The sequence below is a fragment of the Macaca fascicularis genome, chromosome 9 (assembly GCF_037993035.2).
Source record: "Macaca fascicularis isolate 582-1 chromosome 9, T2T-MFA8v1.1".
NCBI lineage: Eukaryota > Metazoa > Chordata > Mammalia > Primates > Cercopithecidae > Macaca > Macaca fascicularis.
The window spans coordinates 28,980,089-28,997,378 of NC_088383.1; the positions used below are offsets into that span (position 1 = coordinate 28,980,089).

The 17,290-nt window shown below is 39.7% G+C and overlaps 1 pseudogene; it reads left to right on the plus strand.

The window, feature by feature from the left end:
• The first annotated feature begins 15,970 nt into the window (after positions 1 to 15,970).
• Positions 15,971 to 16,662, plus strand: LOC102116464 (oligosaccharyltransferase complex subunit OSTC pseudogene; annotated as a pseudogene).
• The last annotated feature ends 628 nt before the right edge of the window (positions 16,663 to 17,290 follow it).

Consider the following 17,290-nt stretch of genomic DNA (forward strand, 5'->3'; position numbering starts at 1 on the left):
GGGAATAAGAGATCAAGTACAGGTGGAGATTGTGTGTTGCTGAAACAGATGGGATATTATTATCCGTATAAAAGCTGGATGTCTTTGTGGTTCCTGCCCTGAAGAAGTAGTATTAAAATAAACATTAGATCAGAGGTTGTCAAGTTCAAGTTATTAACATTTGTCCTGTTTTCTAAAAAAAAAAATATATATATATATATATATATATATATGCTTATGACTCTTGAAGGATCAGAAGATTTGCACAAAAGTCTTTGAAAAACACTCTCCCCCCATCTGAAAAACCACTCTCCATAGAAAGGCAGCCAGGCCCCAACCTCTCTCTGTTACTTTTGGCTCTCATTGACACCCTGCTCTTGTGGGTCTTGTCTCTCCTTGCCACTGCCTCTTTCCTTTGATTTCTACTGTTTGGCCTTTCCCAGGGGTAAAACTCAGTCCTTTCCGGAGCACAGCCACACTCTGTCACTTCTCCAGTTTCTCCAAGCCCAGATCCTGCACCACAGAAACCCACGAACCAAGCTGAAGAAGACAAAATTTCCTTTAGCAGATGTGTAAGGGGAAAGCTAGGAGCACTCACATGTTAATATGATTTTATTTGTGTTAAATTATTGATAAGACCTGGTGAGATTGGGGTTGCTCAGTTCTGTACATCATCTCAAAGTCACCTTCTGCCTCCATTGTTTCATTAAGAAGTCCCCTGTAGTTCCAGCACTTTGGGAGGTCAAGACAGGCAGATTGCTTGAGCCAGGAGTTCGAGACCAGCCTGGGCAACATAATAAGACCCATCTCTACAAAAAAGAAAAATAAATCTGCTGGGCTTGGTGGTGTACACCTGTGGTCCTAGCTACTTGAGCGGTTAAGGTAGGAGGATCAATTGAGTCCAGGAGTTGGAGGCTGCAGTGACCTCAGATCGCACCATTGTACTCTAGCCTAGGCAACAGAGTGAGACTCTGTCTCAGGAAAAAAGAAAAAAAAAAAGAAAGAAATCCCAGCCAAAATTGGGCTTTGTTTTCCCCAGTATGCAAGTTCTAAGCTTAGGAAAAAATTGCTGCTCTAACAATTGTGAAATGGGTTAGGCACAGTGGCTCAAACCTGTAATCCCAGTACTTGGGGAGGCTTAGGGGAAGGGATCGCTTGAGGCCAGGAGTTCTAGACCAGCCTGGGCAACATAACGAGACCCTGTTGCTACAAAAAAAAAAAAAAAAAAAAAGAGAGAGAGAGAGTCATGAAATGACTGGGAGACAATGAATGAAGTTCAGTCGCCAGTCCTGGAGCCGCATTGATGGAGCTTGATGGCTTGGATGCAGGGTGACTGAATATGGTATGATATGCCACCTCTTCAAGCCCTGCTGTCCTCTTTGCAAAATTGGGATGCAGACATTCATTAGATACTATTAAATATCTACTATGTGCCATACACATTTTGGGTTCTAGGGATACACAATGAACAAAACAGTAAAAGTATCCACCTTCATAACCATATATCCTAGTGAGATGATAATAGCCATATTCTCCTCTTAAGTTATTATGAGGACTAAAATGAGATAATAACAATAGCTGTGATGATCTGAATGTCTACTGCCAAAATTCACAGGTTGAAATCTTAACCCCCAAGTTGATAACATTAGGAGGTAGGGTCTTTGGGGCTGTGACCAGCTCATGAAGCTTCTCAAGGGGACTAGTACTGTACTGAAAGAGGCCCTAGAAAGCTCCCTGGTCCCTGTGCCATGTGAGGACACAGAGAGAAGACACCATCTATGAACCAGGCAACAGGCCCTCCCCAGACACCAAATCTGCTAGCACCTTGATTTTGGACTTCCCAGTCTCTAAAACTGCAAGAAAGAAATTTCTGTAATCTGGATGCTACCCAGGCTAGGGTGTTTTGTTATAGAAGCTCAAACATACTAAGACAATAGCAAACGCAGATAGTATGATTATTATGTACCAGGAATAGTTCTAAGTACTTGGCACATATTTTCACTCAAGGGTTCTTTAATCTTTCTGCACTACAGGCACTTTTGGCAATTTAGCGGAGCCTCTCCACTCCTTCTCAGAATAAGAATTCTATATGCATAAAATAGAACATATAGGATAACAAAATATACTGAGACAGCTGCCAAAAGAATAAAAAGTAATACGGTAATAAAGATGCTTCTTTTTAAATACATTTAATAATGAGAACTGGAGATAGGTTTAACAATGCCATGACTTTGAAAAACTGATGGGCACAGATGTAATTAATTTTTCCCATTCAAGTTCCCAAGTATCCAGAACCCTACCCACTGGATTATACATCGCAGAGTGAATCTAATCCTCTCTATAAATCCTAGGAGATCGGTTATTAGCCCCTTTTTAACAGATGAAGAAACTGAGGCACAGAGAGGTTAGTTGACTTGCCTAAGTCTATAAGTGATAGAACTGAGATCTGAACCAATAGGCCAGTTCCAAAGCCTGTGTTCACGGCTCACTGAAGCCTGGACCTCCCCGATTCAAGTGATCCTCCCACCTCAGCCTCTCAAGTGGCTGGGACTACAGACATGCCACTTGACCTGGCTAATTTTAATATATTTTGTAGGGATGGAGGTCCCACTATATTGCCCAGGCTGGTCTTGAACTCCTGAGCTCAAGTGATCCTCCTGCCTTGGCCTCCCAAAGTTCTGGGATTACAGGTGTGAGCGACTGTGCCAGCTGCCTGTGTTCTCAACCACTGTACAGTATGTGACTTAGCACAGAGCTTGCCTCATGGTCAGAGTCAATAACATTAGCTAGTAGTTGAAAGTAGTATTGTAATAAGTAGTAGAAGCATTTGTAATAAAAGATATCTAGGGAATAAGGAATGACTTGTAACAATATTAAGAACATTTTTGGCCAGGTGCAGTGGCTCATGCCTGTAATCTCAGCACTTTAGAAGGCAGAGGCAGGAGGACCACTTGAGGACAGGAGTTTGAGACCAACCAGGGCAATATAGTAATACCCCATTTCATTCATTTTCTCTTTTTTTTTTTTTTTTTTTTTTGAGACCAAGTCTTGCTCTATTGCCCAGGCTGGAGTGCAGTGGCATGATCTCAGCTCGCTGCAACATCTGTCTCCCCAGTTCACCCAGTTCAAGGGATTCTCCTGCCTCAACTTCCCGAATAGCTGGGATAACAGGCATGCGCCACCATACACGGCTAATTTTTGTATTTTTAGTAGAGACGGGGTTTTCCCATGCTGGCCACACTAGTCTCAAACTCCTGGCCTCAAATGATCCACCTGACTCAGCTTCCCAAAGTGCTGGGATTACAGGCATGAGCCACCGCGCCCGGCCGCAAGACCACATTTCTACAAAAAATTTAAAAATTGGCCAGGCATGGTAGTGAACATCTGTAGTCCCAGCTACTCTGGAGCCTGAAGTGGGAGGATTGCTTCAGCTCAGGAGTTCAAGGCTGTGGTGAGCTATGGTCGTACCACTTCACTCCAGCCAGGGTGATAGAATGAGACCTCATCTCAAAAAAAAAAAAAAAAAAAGAAAAAGAAATCATTAAAGAGAAAAATCTGGCATGCAGGCATTAAGTTAACTTTATAGGACACGGCATAGCCCATTCTTCTCCATCTCCAGGCATGTACAAGCTCACTGCTTTCTGTATGTGGTTACCCTATTCTGGAGCTGCACACCAAAGATTTGGGGTAGATGTGACAATGCAGAGAAATGTTTTTCAGTTGTGAAAATCTCTTCTTTTTATGTATATAATCCCATATCAATTATTGGGGCTTTTCTGTACTTCCAGGAGGCACTGTCACCAAAAGACCTTTAGGAAATCAATCAGTGTGGCAGAATAAAAAGACCACTGTTCGTCTTGCAGAGAAGGGCTGGTACAAATGAAAGCAGCTGCTGTTCCTCCTTGCTACCAATTGTAAACGTGAGAAGTCAGAGGTGTGGGTACAACATCGATCCTTCAGGCACTCTATAAATATTAATTGAAGGAAGGTGTTGATAAGGCAAAGAAACTTATACTTCTACAAATGGTGACAGTCAATGCTCCAGGCTCAATTTTAAAAAGGAAAAGACAAACAAAGGAGTCCAGATCATTAGAAGGACTTTCTTGGCAGTGCTAAGTTACAGCCATCAGCAGAGCAAGCCCTGGCTAAGGCTAATGTCACATAGTAAGATGATTTATTCTTTCCCCTAAGTCAGCCTTGAAAATAGATTTTTAAAATTGCCTGTCCACAGCATAGTTTTACTGTGACAAGGCACTCGGCTCCTTAACATTCACCTGGCACAATGCTCTCAACAGCAAAGCCAAGTGGCAGAAAGTGCTGGGCCACATTGCCAGGGTACATGCCAGTCGGTTCACCAGAGAGTTTGCGAACCCCAGCTCCTGGGCTCTGTCTGCTGCACTGACATTCTATTAAATCCCATAGACCAGAAAAAGCTTCAATGCTTAGATGCAAGAAAGAGCTGAAGTGTTAGTGGCTACTAAGCCCAGGACTCAGCCATGACTAGGAACGGTATCAATGACCAGGGAAGGATATGGTGAGGCCGAGATGCCAGCAGAGTCTGGACACATTCCTCCCCAGGTCACCAGCATTTACTTGGGAAAGTAAAGCACATGTGACCAGCTGCAGCGAAAAACACCAACGTGAACCTTCAAAGGGAAACCAGATGGCTCTAAGCCAGGGGTAAAAATAGCTCAGAATCCAGCAAAGTCCAAACTAGGAACTGGGAAGTCTTAGATCCTCTCAGGTTTTGATTTCAACTTGTCAAAGAGGTAAAAAAAAAAAAAAAAAAAAAATTCTTACCTAAACTGTGAGAAGCTGTTTTGGAAAGAGATATTAAAAATGTAAATATTAACCCTTCTACCTAGCTCGTTTCAAATTCATTGGACTGTCATTAGCAAAAGAATTGAAAAAAAATTGCAGCTAGAAAAAAAAAAAAGAATTCATATTTCTTCTTATCTGACCATAAAAAGAAAAACTGGCAAACCAGCTTAGAAAGTTGATAAAGAACTTCTTCAATTCGTGGACTAATAGGAAGAGCTGGATAAAGAGAGAAATAACAACCTTTGATTTTTTTAACAGTTTTTAAAGACCCAAATATATGGATTTATCTGAGTTCTAATTTATTTATTTATTTATTTATTTTACAGAAGCTGTTTAATCTAGGTCTTATTTTTCCAGTGAGGTTTCTATTTTTAACCAATGGGGATGAATCATACTGAGACCATCTAGGGACATGTTTAGAACATGAATTTTCAAGTCAAGAACCAAGTGAAATTTTTATTCCCAAATCAGGGCCTGGCTGCTCAGCACACTAGCAGCTATTGTCCCTGACATTATATTCGTGAGTGTGCACTGATTGTATCATTCAGAACAGAGGTGATTGGAAGAATTCCATGGACCAGAAAGAGCTCAGATAATAACTCCTTACAAGATAAGAGGAAATAAATGGCATTTGACTTGGGGTTCCCTCAGTCCCTGACCTGTGGAACAAGAAAATGCTTTTGTATCTTTCAGTTGTTGAAATTGATGCAGGCTTCTGTCTCCATCCAATCAGCAAAGACGTTTTTGTCCTCATGTACAGTGTTGTTCTGTGCTGAGAACCATGAATGCTTTTCTTATTTGACTCAAACTTCTAGTGCTTCATTAATATAATACAGTCTTGATGCTTGGCTAATAAAAAATCTCAGCTCAGTCAGATTTAATTTTGATTTTTTTAAGAAAAAAATAAGTAAAATCAAATCTAATGACAACTGACTTTTACCTACATGCAAAGGTTCAATGTTCAAATTCGCACCTTAAAAAGTATAGAATAACTGTTTTTTGAGGTCTAATTCATAGTTTTTAAATTTTGAATCTCTTGAAATTGAACATTAACTCTAGTATTCCCTCTTTTTCAGTAGGACAGAATTTTAAACACAGCAAGGATGAGATTAATAAGCTGTAGTGAAATAAGCCCTAGTAGAGTTTAAGTTTATAAGCCCTAGTTAAGTTTATAAGTTTAAGTTATGAGCGCTGGTAGAATTCTTAGCTTTTTCTCTCTGGGTGTCAAGAGCTTACTCATAGTTCAGAGGGCGGAAAAAAGAGGTTCTGTCTTGAGACTTTTCCTTAACTAGCAAGCACTTTTTTTTTTTTTTTTTTTTTGATTAAGAGTTTATTTACATTCCAAATAGAGTAGAAAGGCTTATGTGCTTTTCTGTTACACTGGAAAGATACTATACCAAAATTATAACTATATTGATTCATGTTTTCTTCTAATACCTTTTAGTTATATTTCAGCATTTACATTTTCTGCAGAGCTGGCACAGATTTTGGTATAAAAAGTATACATCCAGCTTTGTTTAATGTCTTTCTATTTGTCCAAATACCATGTGACACTGATGTGAAATACTTTCATTATATACTAAACTTTTCTACATACTGTCCTCACTATACCATTACGATGTCTCTTTCTTTTTACTGCCCCACTGTTTTAACCATTATAGCTTTTATGTTGCCACACTGTTTTACCATTGTGGTATATTGTAACACATTTCATTTTTATTGTGCTACATAGTAAAATGTATTATAAAGGTACTGATATTTTCCATTCTTTTCTAAAATTGCCCTGGCTACTTCTTGAACCTCTTAATGACCTGTAAACTAATCTATCAAGTCTCCTTGCCCCCCTCCTTGCCTTCAATTGATTGGAGTATCTTTTGATTTTTTGGTTAATTTAGATAGTATCAATATTTCAAAACATTGCTTGCTCTAAAGCATTAAAATATTCAACATTTCTAGCATATTACCTTATTAATTCCCAAGGATTTTATGTTTCTGGTTTGTTGTTGTAACTTAGGGAATGCTGTCTCTCTTACTCTATATTTTCATTTTATATTCTGAGCTTGGAAAAGTATCGATTTTTACATGTTACCTTAAAAACCACTACTTTACTAATACTTTTCTAACAGTTTTTCAGCTGAGAAACTTTCCTAATGGATAATGCAAAATTGAGTCTCATTTGTAGTTTAAATTAAATGATCAAAATGTAGAATCTGAAGTGAGGATTTCCAGTAACTGAGGATATGCACATTTATATAAATCTGATTAACTTTAACAGCTTTATAGATTTTAACCTTGTCCAACAAGAACAATATAAATATAAAGGCTTGGGGTCTAATCCCAGCTCATTGACTAAAATGCTTTAATGATAAATACCTTTCTCCCTTCTCTTTAGTGTGTGTTTTCACATTCGTGCAGTGAAAAGAGTGATACTTCTTTTCTCCCTGCTTTGAGGTGAAATAAAGATAAATGAGACAATTTGGTTAGGTGCTGTTAATAGCTTCCTAATAGGTACCACGTAGCATCTACCAAACAAACCTGCCAATACTCACTAACAAGAATACTACTTGCAGAGCTTTTATGTTGGTAATAGTGGAGCACCTTGTATCATGCTGAGCTTCCTTTCAACAACAACTATAAATGCTGAAATAGTTTTTGAAAATGATTTGAAGGTACTGGAGGGTGACTAAAATCAGGTCAAAACTGAACTGTGCAATGGCACACACCTGTAATTCCAGCTGCTTGGGAGACTGAAGGAGAAGGATAGCTTGAGTCCAGGAGTTGGGAAGATAAGAAATTCAAAAATGTCTACAATAGGCTCAAATAGTTCAAATAGTGCACTGTGATCACACCTGCGAATAGCTACTGTGCTCTGACCTGCGCAACTTAGCAAGATCTCATCTTTAAACAGAAAAGACTTTTTTTTTTTAATTTTTAGACTTTTTTTAAAAAGCAGGAAGAAACGGGGTAAAAGCTTCACTTATGTGGCTTTTCCTCTAAGAGCACTCTTTGGCCCATGGAATATGGGTTGGCTAGAACTCAGGAAGAAAGCCATAGTCTTATTGAATTACTGGGGGATCAGAGGATAAAATATGGGGGTGCTTTTTTTGTTTTTTGGTTTTGATTTTGTTTTTTTAAGATGGGATCTTGCTCTGTCATCCAGGCTGGAGTGCAGTGGTGCAATTATAACTCATTGTAAAATTGGACTTCTGGGCTCAAATGATTCACTTACCTCAGCCTCCCAAGTAGCTGGGACTACAGGTGCACACCACTATGCCTGGTTAATTTTTTAGAATTGTTTTTTGTAGAGATGGGAGTCTCACTATGTTGCCCAGACTAGTCTCATCCCCTAGCCTCAAGTAATCCTCCTGCCTCAGCCTCCCAAAATGCTGGTATTACAGGTGTTAGCCACAGCACCTGTCCTGATCCATCTTGTTATTCTTTAACACAGTACCCTATTCATTTTGTTGCACTGAGGACAATTTGAAATTATGTGTGTCATACTTGTTTATTTACCATCTACTCCACTAGAATATAAATTAAATGAGCTGGGCACAGTGGCTCACGCCTGTAATCCCAGCACTTTGGGAGGCCGAGACGGGCGGATGATGAGGTCGGGAGATCGAGACCATCCTGGTTAACATGGTGAAACCCCGTCTCTACTGAAAAAAGCAATACAAAAAAAATTAGCCAGGCGTGGTGGCGGGCGCCTGTAGGCCCAGCTACTCGGGAGGCTGAGGCAGGAGAATGGCCTGAACCTGGGAGGTGGAGCTTGCAGTGAGCCGAGATCGCGCCACTGCACTCCAGCCTGGGCGACAGAGCAAGACTCTGTCTCAAAAAAAAAAAAAAAAAAAAAATTAAATTAAAAGAGGGCAGAGTCATATCTACTTTGTTTGCTGTTTACCTAGCTTGGGATCTAGCATCTAGCAGGTACTCAACATATATTTCATGAATTAATGAAAAAAGGGAAACATCCTCAGAGTCCATTTAGGCATTCTCTGGCTTCCCATCTCAGTGGCTACTCATTGAGTGGGCCCTGCCTTCAATTAACTTCCTTCTTGTCTTCCTTTCTACACTAACCTCACTGAGGGGAGGAGGCTCAAGAAAGTTAGAAGGGTAAGTTCCTAATGTCAAATGCAGGGGAAGGTCTTAGAAACTATTTTAAATAGTTATAAGTACGAATTATGATATGAATTGTAAGGCAAGAAATCGCATATGCAATATGATAGTACAATATTTAACCCTAATTGTTGGTCTCTCTCATAATTGACACAGTCACCCTGTGATGAGACTTATAACACAAGCTCAAGCAGATATTTTTAAAATGTAATTTTCAATTTGTAGGGTTTCTTAAAAATATTATTATTAATTTTTTTTCAAGACAGAGCCTCGCTGTCACCCAGGCTGGAGTGCAGTCGCACAATCTCGGCTCACTGCAACCTCTGCCTCCAGGGTTCAAGCGATTCTTCTGCTTCAGTTTCCCAAGTAGTTGGGATTACAGGTGCAAACCACCACACCCAGCTAATTTTTGTATTTTTAGTAGAGATGGGATTTCACCATATTGGCCAGGCTGGTCTTGAACTCCTGGCCTCAAGTGTTTCAGCCGCCTCGGCCTCCCAAAGTACTGGGATTACAAGCATGAACCATCTTGCCTGGCCTAAAAAATATTATCTTTAGATAGAAATGGGAACAATTTGTATCCCTACATTTCATCTCCTTGGTATTGCTGAGGTCACAGGCACTAATTCCAGGTTTTAGACGTTTAGAAAGTGCATGTTCTGCCCTCTATAAGGGAATATAAAGCTACTGACTCATGGGTAATTGAACAAGCATTTGCTTTGTTTATTCAGCTGTGGTACTGGTGTGGGTTATTCCTTCAACCACAGTTCTTGAGCTCCTTTCCTAGCCACCAGAAGAAATTGGAGAGTTTTTTTTTCTTACAAAAAGCTGCAAATCTTCATTTCATTAACACCACATTTTAAGCAACTTAGATAATGTTTGAGACACGTACATTGCCAGTTTGTCAAATGCATGCGTGTGTGTGTTTAATAAATTGCAAGCAGCTAATCTTGAGTACAATATTTCCATTTCCCATCCATTTCTCTAAGTGCTGTCCTAACTATATTCCCCTCTTACTTATGATGTAACTTAAAGTTGGAAGGATATCATTTAAAATTTTCAAAGCATGGGAGTTTTAAAGTTACTATTTTACTGTCAAATAGCAACTTTAAACACAGTTTATACACATTTTATTATCTAAATAATGCAATGGCATGAATTAGAATATAAGTAGTATAAACCTGTTAGAAATCAGTATAGCTAGAAAACGTTATCATAGTATTGTGCATGTGTATAAAATCAACAGGTTTTGAGCACTTAAATTGTAGCACTTACTCTTCAATATGTTACTACATTTAACTCTGAAACAACTCTGTAAGGGAAGTTATTATTTGCCCCCCATTTTTTGAGATAGGATCTCACTCTGTTACCCAGGCTGAGTGCAGTGGCACACTCATAGCTCACTGCAGCCTTGAATTCCTGGGCTCAAGCAATCCTCCCGCCTCAGCCTTCTAAGTAGCTTGGACCACAAGCACGTGCCACCACGCCTGGCTAATTCTTTTATTTTTATATAGAGACGGAGACTCACTATGTTGTCCAGGTTGGTCACAAACTCCCAACCTCAAGCAATCCTCCCACCCCAGCTTCCCAAAGTGCTGGGATTACAGGCATGAGCCACTATGCCTGGCCCTATTTGCTTTGTACAGAGGAAACCATGTCAAGTGTCCAACAACTGATACACACATCCAAGATTTGAATCCATTCATGTCTGGGTACACAGGCTATGCTTATGGCATTGTGAGAATTCTACTTAATTTACCTAATGTGTTAAAATTTCAATATTCTGGAATACACTATTCTAAATCTTTTTGTTGTTGTTGTTGTTGTTGTTTGTTTGTTGTTTTTGAGATGGAGTTTCACTCTGTTGCCCAGGCTGGAGTGCAATGGCATGATCTCAGCTCACTGCAACCTCTGCCTCCTAGGTTCAAGCGATTCTCCCTGCCTCAGCCTCTGAGGAGTAGCTGAGATTACAGGCATCTGCCACCACACCCAGCTAATTTTTGTATTTTTAGTAGAGACAGGGTTTTGCCATTTGGCCAGGATGGTCTTGAACTCCTGACCTAAGGTGATCCACCCATCTCGGCCTCCCAAAGTGTTGGGATTACAGGCGTGAGCCACTGCGCCTGGCCACTATTCTGATTCTTGAGTTCTGCAATCATACTATCCTGTTTAGCACACATCATAAATTTTCAGTTGAAGTAAATCACTCAGAAGTAACAGGAAAAGGTTACATGTAGGTCTCAGATGTTCCGTTATGCAACACTTACACATTTGTGAAACTACAACAAGCAGGAAATACTGCAACTAAAGTTTGGTGCGAATTTGGCAGCGCAGATAATTACAGTCTAATTTTCTACAATGTAACTTTTTCAAGTATTTTCCAGGAAACGGTTTCCATTTGAAAAGAGATACATGTAGCCACATTTCCCAGAGAGACACATGTAAAGTAGGTGGAATTAATTTTTTTTAATCTATCTAGAAACAAAGGAAAAGCAGAGGTTTCCTCCCAAACATCCAAACCCAGATGTAGATGAAAAATTTGGGCGGAGAAATTTTTGTGTGGGCTGCACAATGGAGACATAATAGTAGCCAAGGGGTCCGGGTGCGGTGACTCATGCCTATAATCCCAACACTTTGGGAGGCCAAGGCGGGCGGATCACTTGTTATCAGGAGTTCGAGATCAGCCTGGCCAACATAGTGAAACCCTATCTCTACTAAAACAAAAAATACAAAAAAATTAGCCAAGCATTGTATCACATGCCTGTAGTCCCAGCTACTTGGGAGGCTGAGGCAGGAGAATCTCTTGAACCCAGGAGGCGGAGGTTACAGTGAGCCGAGATCATGCCACTGCACTCCAGTCTGGGTGACAGAGTGAGACCCTGTCTAAAAAAAGACAAAAAAAAAAAAAAAATAGTGGCCGAGTCATCAAGGAGGTGAGATGAAGGAGAAAATGAAAGAGGAAAAATTCCTAAAACAAAGTTTTAGAACAACTAAAAGAGCGGAATGAGAGTAATCATTTTAATTCAAGATGCTATACATAAGAATAACATGATCTAGACAAAACAAGAGAGAACATGACAGTCGACCCCCTATCACCAGGAAATACTCAACTGTTAACCACAACAGTTGCATCCAGGATGAGATGATGGTTACGGTGTCTGAGTGAAGCTACTGTTTTGCTTCTTTCTTTGGTTGCCAAGCAACCTGTTGACCTCAATGTTCTTGTGTTTATACTCAAGTCAATGTGCTTGACGTTTATTTGTTCTGATATAAATAATTGTGTGCCTTAGTAGAGATACAAATTTACAAGGGTTAAAATGCTGGGTAGAATTTGAATATTAACACTTTCCCTTTAGGAACACCTGTTTCTCCCAGTCTTTTTTTCTCTTTGTGAATACAATTGTTTTGTTTACACAGTTAAGACCCCAGTGATGGGAAATATTTTAAGCTAAAGAAAGAGTGGGATCAGGAAGACAGACTGATCCCATATATTTTCTTTCTCTCCCTTCCAAAATCCAATTGAAATGAGATAAAATATATTTTAAAATTATATTACTTACCTATTGTTGTGTAACAGATTACCCCAAAACATGGGGGCTTAACACAAGCAACACGTTTTTGAATCTCACAGTTTGTGTGAGTCAGAAATGAGGAGGCAGATTAGCTGAAACTTTCTGTTTTAGGATCACGCATGAAGCTGCAATCAAGATGCTGCTGGGGCTACTGTCATCTGAAGATTTCCTGGGCTTGGGGGTCCACCCTCAAGTTCCTGGACACGGCTGTGGGAGGGGACCTCAGTCCCTCCTTGCACTGAACTCTTCACAGAGCTTTTTGAGTGTCCCTTTGACATGACACCTGGTTTCTCCCAGAGGGAGTAATCCCAGGGATAGGCAACAAGGCAGAAGCCACAGGTGTTTTTTTTCTTTTTCCCCCTTTTTTTTTTGAGATGGTGTCTTGCTCGGTCGCCCACACTGGAGTGCAGTGGCGCGATCTCGGCTCACTGCGAGCTCCGCCCGCTGGGTTCACGCGAAGCCACAGGTCTTTTATGACGTAGGCTCAGAAGCCACATGCCATCATTTCTGCCATCTTGTATTAATCATACAGACTAACTTGGATCCAGTGTAGGAGATGATTACATAAGGGATATGGGCTATCTTGAAGTCCTGCTACCAAAAAGCTAAATCCAAAACAGCATAGTAAAAGGGAAATGGTAGCCATCAGAAGATCTTTTGAATGATAGAAAGCAAGTGGAATTATAGGATATTAGAAATAAAAATTAGAGTCCTGGATCTATAAACTTACAGATATAATCAAATTAATTCTCAGTGGAAAATGTATAGCTTCAATGTATTATGAGAAAACCTAAAAGATAAAAAATATATTATCTAAGTATTCAACTGAAGTAATTATAAAAACTTTTACTGGCCAGGTGCAGTGGCTCCTACCTGTATTCCTAGTGCTTTGGGAGGCCTGGTGGGAGGATCTCTTGAGCCCAAGAGTTCAAAGAAGCAGTAAGCTGTAATCACATCACTGCACTCTAGCCTGGGTGACAGAGCAAGACCTGTCTATTAAAAAAAAAAAAAAAGACAAAAAGTTCTTATTAACTTCTGCTTTTATCTGAAATCAGAGTTTCAGAAACATCTGTTTCTTTTAAAAAGTCAATAAATTTAGCAATCCTTTAAAAGTCTAATCAAGAACAAAAGAGAAAAGATACAAATAAAAACTAAAACCAGATGGCGGAATAATACTTTAAAATTATAAGAAAGTGCTGGGTATGGCAGCATGCGGCTGTAGTCCCGGGTACTCAGGAGGCTGAGGCAGGAGGATCACTCGAGCCCAGGAGTTCTAGGTTGCAGTGAGCTGTGATAGTGCCACTGCACTCCAACCTGCGTGACAGAGCAAGACCCTGTCCCTAAAATAAATAAATAAATAAGACAAATGAAAGAAAGACTGTGTATATCATTATGTTAATACATTTGAAAGTCTAGGTGAAATCAATTACTGTTCAGAAAACTATGAGTAAACAAGTTGTGGGTTGTACGTCTATAATCTCAGCTACTGGGGAGGCTGAGGCAGCAGAATTGCTTGAACCAGGGAAGCAGAGGTTGCAGTGAGCCGAGATGGCGCCACTGCACTCCAGTCTGGGCGATAGAGCGAGACTCCATCTGGAAAAAAAAAAAATTCACATCTGAAAAAGAAAAAATTCACAACCCTAGAAGTATTTGAAGAAGTAGCAAAACACCGCCCCCACCCCCACCACACACACACACACACCAAAAACTCACAGGAAAGAGCGCCGCGTTCACATGTGGTATAGCCTACCACCATTTTGAGGAAGATTCATTCATTTTACTCAGTAACTATTTATTGAACTCCTTTTATGTTTTAGGAGCTGGGGATACAGCAGTAAGCAAAAAGAAGTTCCTGCCTGCAAAGAGTCTTTATTGTACTTCAGTGAGCAGAATAATAAAGCTTTCCGATTCATTTTTCTTCTTTTTTCTTTTCTTTTTTTTTTTAAGGCAGGATCTTGCTCTGTCACCAAGCTAGAGTGCGGTGGCATGATCTTGACTCATTGCAACCTCCACCTCCTCAGTTCAAGCAATTCCCATGCCTCAGCCTCCTGAGTAACTGGGACTACAGCGCCACCTCGCCCGGCTAATTTTTTGTATTTTAGTAGAGATGGAGTTTCACCATGTTGGCCAGGATAGTCTCAATCTCCTGACCTCATGATCCTCCGGCCTTGGCCTCCCAAAGTGCTGGGATTCAAATCAACCTAACCCTGAAGACAAAACAAGACAAGCACAATCATATAAATCAGGAAGGAAGAAGGAAGAAGAAAGGAAGGGAGAGAGAGGTAAGAGAGGAAAAGGAAAGGGAAGGGAAAAGAAAGAATATAATGGAATTACGGACTAATCATTTTTTTTCAAACTCAAGGAATTTATTTTAAAACCACAGCTAACATCATACTTGACCATGAGACTAAATGCTTTCTCCATCAGATTAGACACAAAATATTGTGATATCACAGGTCTGTCTTTAATTCAAAATGAACTATCCAAATAATACTCAGAAATAGTGACAAAAAATAAAGGACACAAATGTAAATGACTCCCATGAGACAATGGTGTATGATAAACTTGACGTACTTACAAATTGACAACAGCTCTTCATTAGCAAAGAAAATGGAATAAAGAGTCATGTCAAAGCAGTAGTTTTCCCCATAATAAAGGAAAACGGAGTATACACAATGGGTTAGAAATGTCCAGAACTTGCCACATAACACCAATAAGAAAATCTCCGTTCACAAAGTCTCATTTTTATGTGGCCCATTAATGACAGAACAATTAAACACTCCATAAAAAATAAATTTCGATTCACCTATAGACCCAACACACTTTAAAATGGATGGAGAAAATTTTATTAACTGTATTGGGATAAAAATACTTCCCATTAAACCTCAGGTACCATGGATTAAAGAGTATGTACAGAATTCTCAACACAACTTTTCCTTGCAAAAGAAGTAGAAATATGGCTGAGCAGGGTGGCTTACACCTGTAATCCCAGCCTTTGAGAGGCTGAGGTGGGCAGATCACTTGGGGTCACGAGTTCGAGACCAGCCTGGCCAACTTGGCAAAATCCCGTCTCTACTAACAATATAAAAATCAGCCAGGCGTGGTGGCAGGCGCCTAAAGTCCCAGCTATTTGGGAGGCCGAGACAGGAGAATCACTTGAACCCAGGAGGCAGAGGTTGCAATGAGCCAAGATAGCGCCACTGCACTCCAGACTGGGCAACAAAGCAAAACTCTGTCTCAAAAAAAAAAAAAAAAAAAAAAGTAGAAATCTATTGTCCAGAAATCCTCTTTAAAATGAGCCACTGATAAACGCCATATATTGATAACTTTGTATAATAATTCATTCGTGTTGGAGTTTTGAACCTTTTACAATAATTAATTTACATCAGGTTTTCCAAAGTACTTACATTTGTAGGATTTCTTTCCAGTGGGATTTTTCACAAGATTTTTAAAGTAATTATTAAAATGGAAAACTTGCCCTTACTGCCACCAACATGGAGAATTTGTACCGTGTCCTGTTCTTAGCGCTCGAATGTCCCAACCTGAAGCTGAAGAAGCCGCCCTGGTTGCACATGCCATCGGCCATGACTGTGTATGCTCTGGTGGTGGTGTCTTACTTCCTCATCACTGGAGGAATAATTTATGATGTTATTGTTGAACCTACAAGTGTTGCCTCTATGACTGATGAACACGGGCATCAGAGGCCAGTAGCTTTCTTGGCCTACAGAGTAAATGGACAATATATTATGGAAGGACTTGCATCCAGCTTCCTATTTACAATGGGAGGTTTAGGTTTCATAATCCTGGACCGATCGAATGCACCAAATATCCCAAAACTCAATAGATTTCTTCTTCTGTTCATTGGATTCGTCTGTGTCCTACTGAGTTTTTTCCTGGCTAGAGTATTCATGAGAATGAAACTGCCGGGCTATCTGATGGGTTAGAGTGCCTTTGAGAAGAAATCAGTAGATACTGGATTTGCTCCTGTCAATGAAGTTTTAAAGGCTTTACCAATCCTCTAATATGAAATGTGGAAAAGAATGAAGAGCAGCAGTAAAAGAAATATCTAGTGAAAAAACAGGAAGCGTACTGAAGCTTGGACTAGAATTTCTTCTTGGTATTAAAGAGACAAGTTTATCACAGAATTTTTTTTTCCTGCTGACCTATTGCTATACCAACAGTATTGAGTAGCATTTTCTTTTTAGTTTTTCATTTCTTAAAGAAAATATACTCCATATCTACAACTATAATACCAAATAAAGTGATTGTTTTTTACAACCTCCTAAACATTTTTTGGAGATGACATTTCTGATTTTCAGAAATTAACATAAAATCCAGAAGCAAGATTCCATAAGCTGAGAACTGTGGACAGCTGATAGTAAGATGTATGAAAGGAGCAGAAATAAATACTTTTTCTAATAAAAAAAAATGAAAAACTTTCCCGTATTTTCCATACTACTAAGGCTTCCACCCAGCATTCATTCTTCTATTTTATAATGTTCATCTCCAACATGCATTGCACTGTGTCTTTGAATGGAGATGACAGCAAGGAAAGCATCCCCACATTCTGTATATTCATAGGATTTTTCTCCAGAGCCCTTCGCCATGTTAGAAAGCAACTGGGAAAATTAAATACTTTACCATATGTTTTACATTTAGGTGGTTTTTCTCCAATGTGAGTCCTTTTATGGTTTTGAACGGAACCGGGACATCTGAAGCCTTTATCACACTTTTTATATTCTTTGAATTGTTTGCCAGGGTGGGTCTCTTCATGTCTTCAAAGAAAACTGGGAAAATTGAAT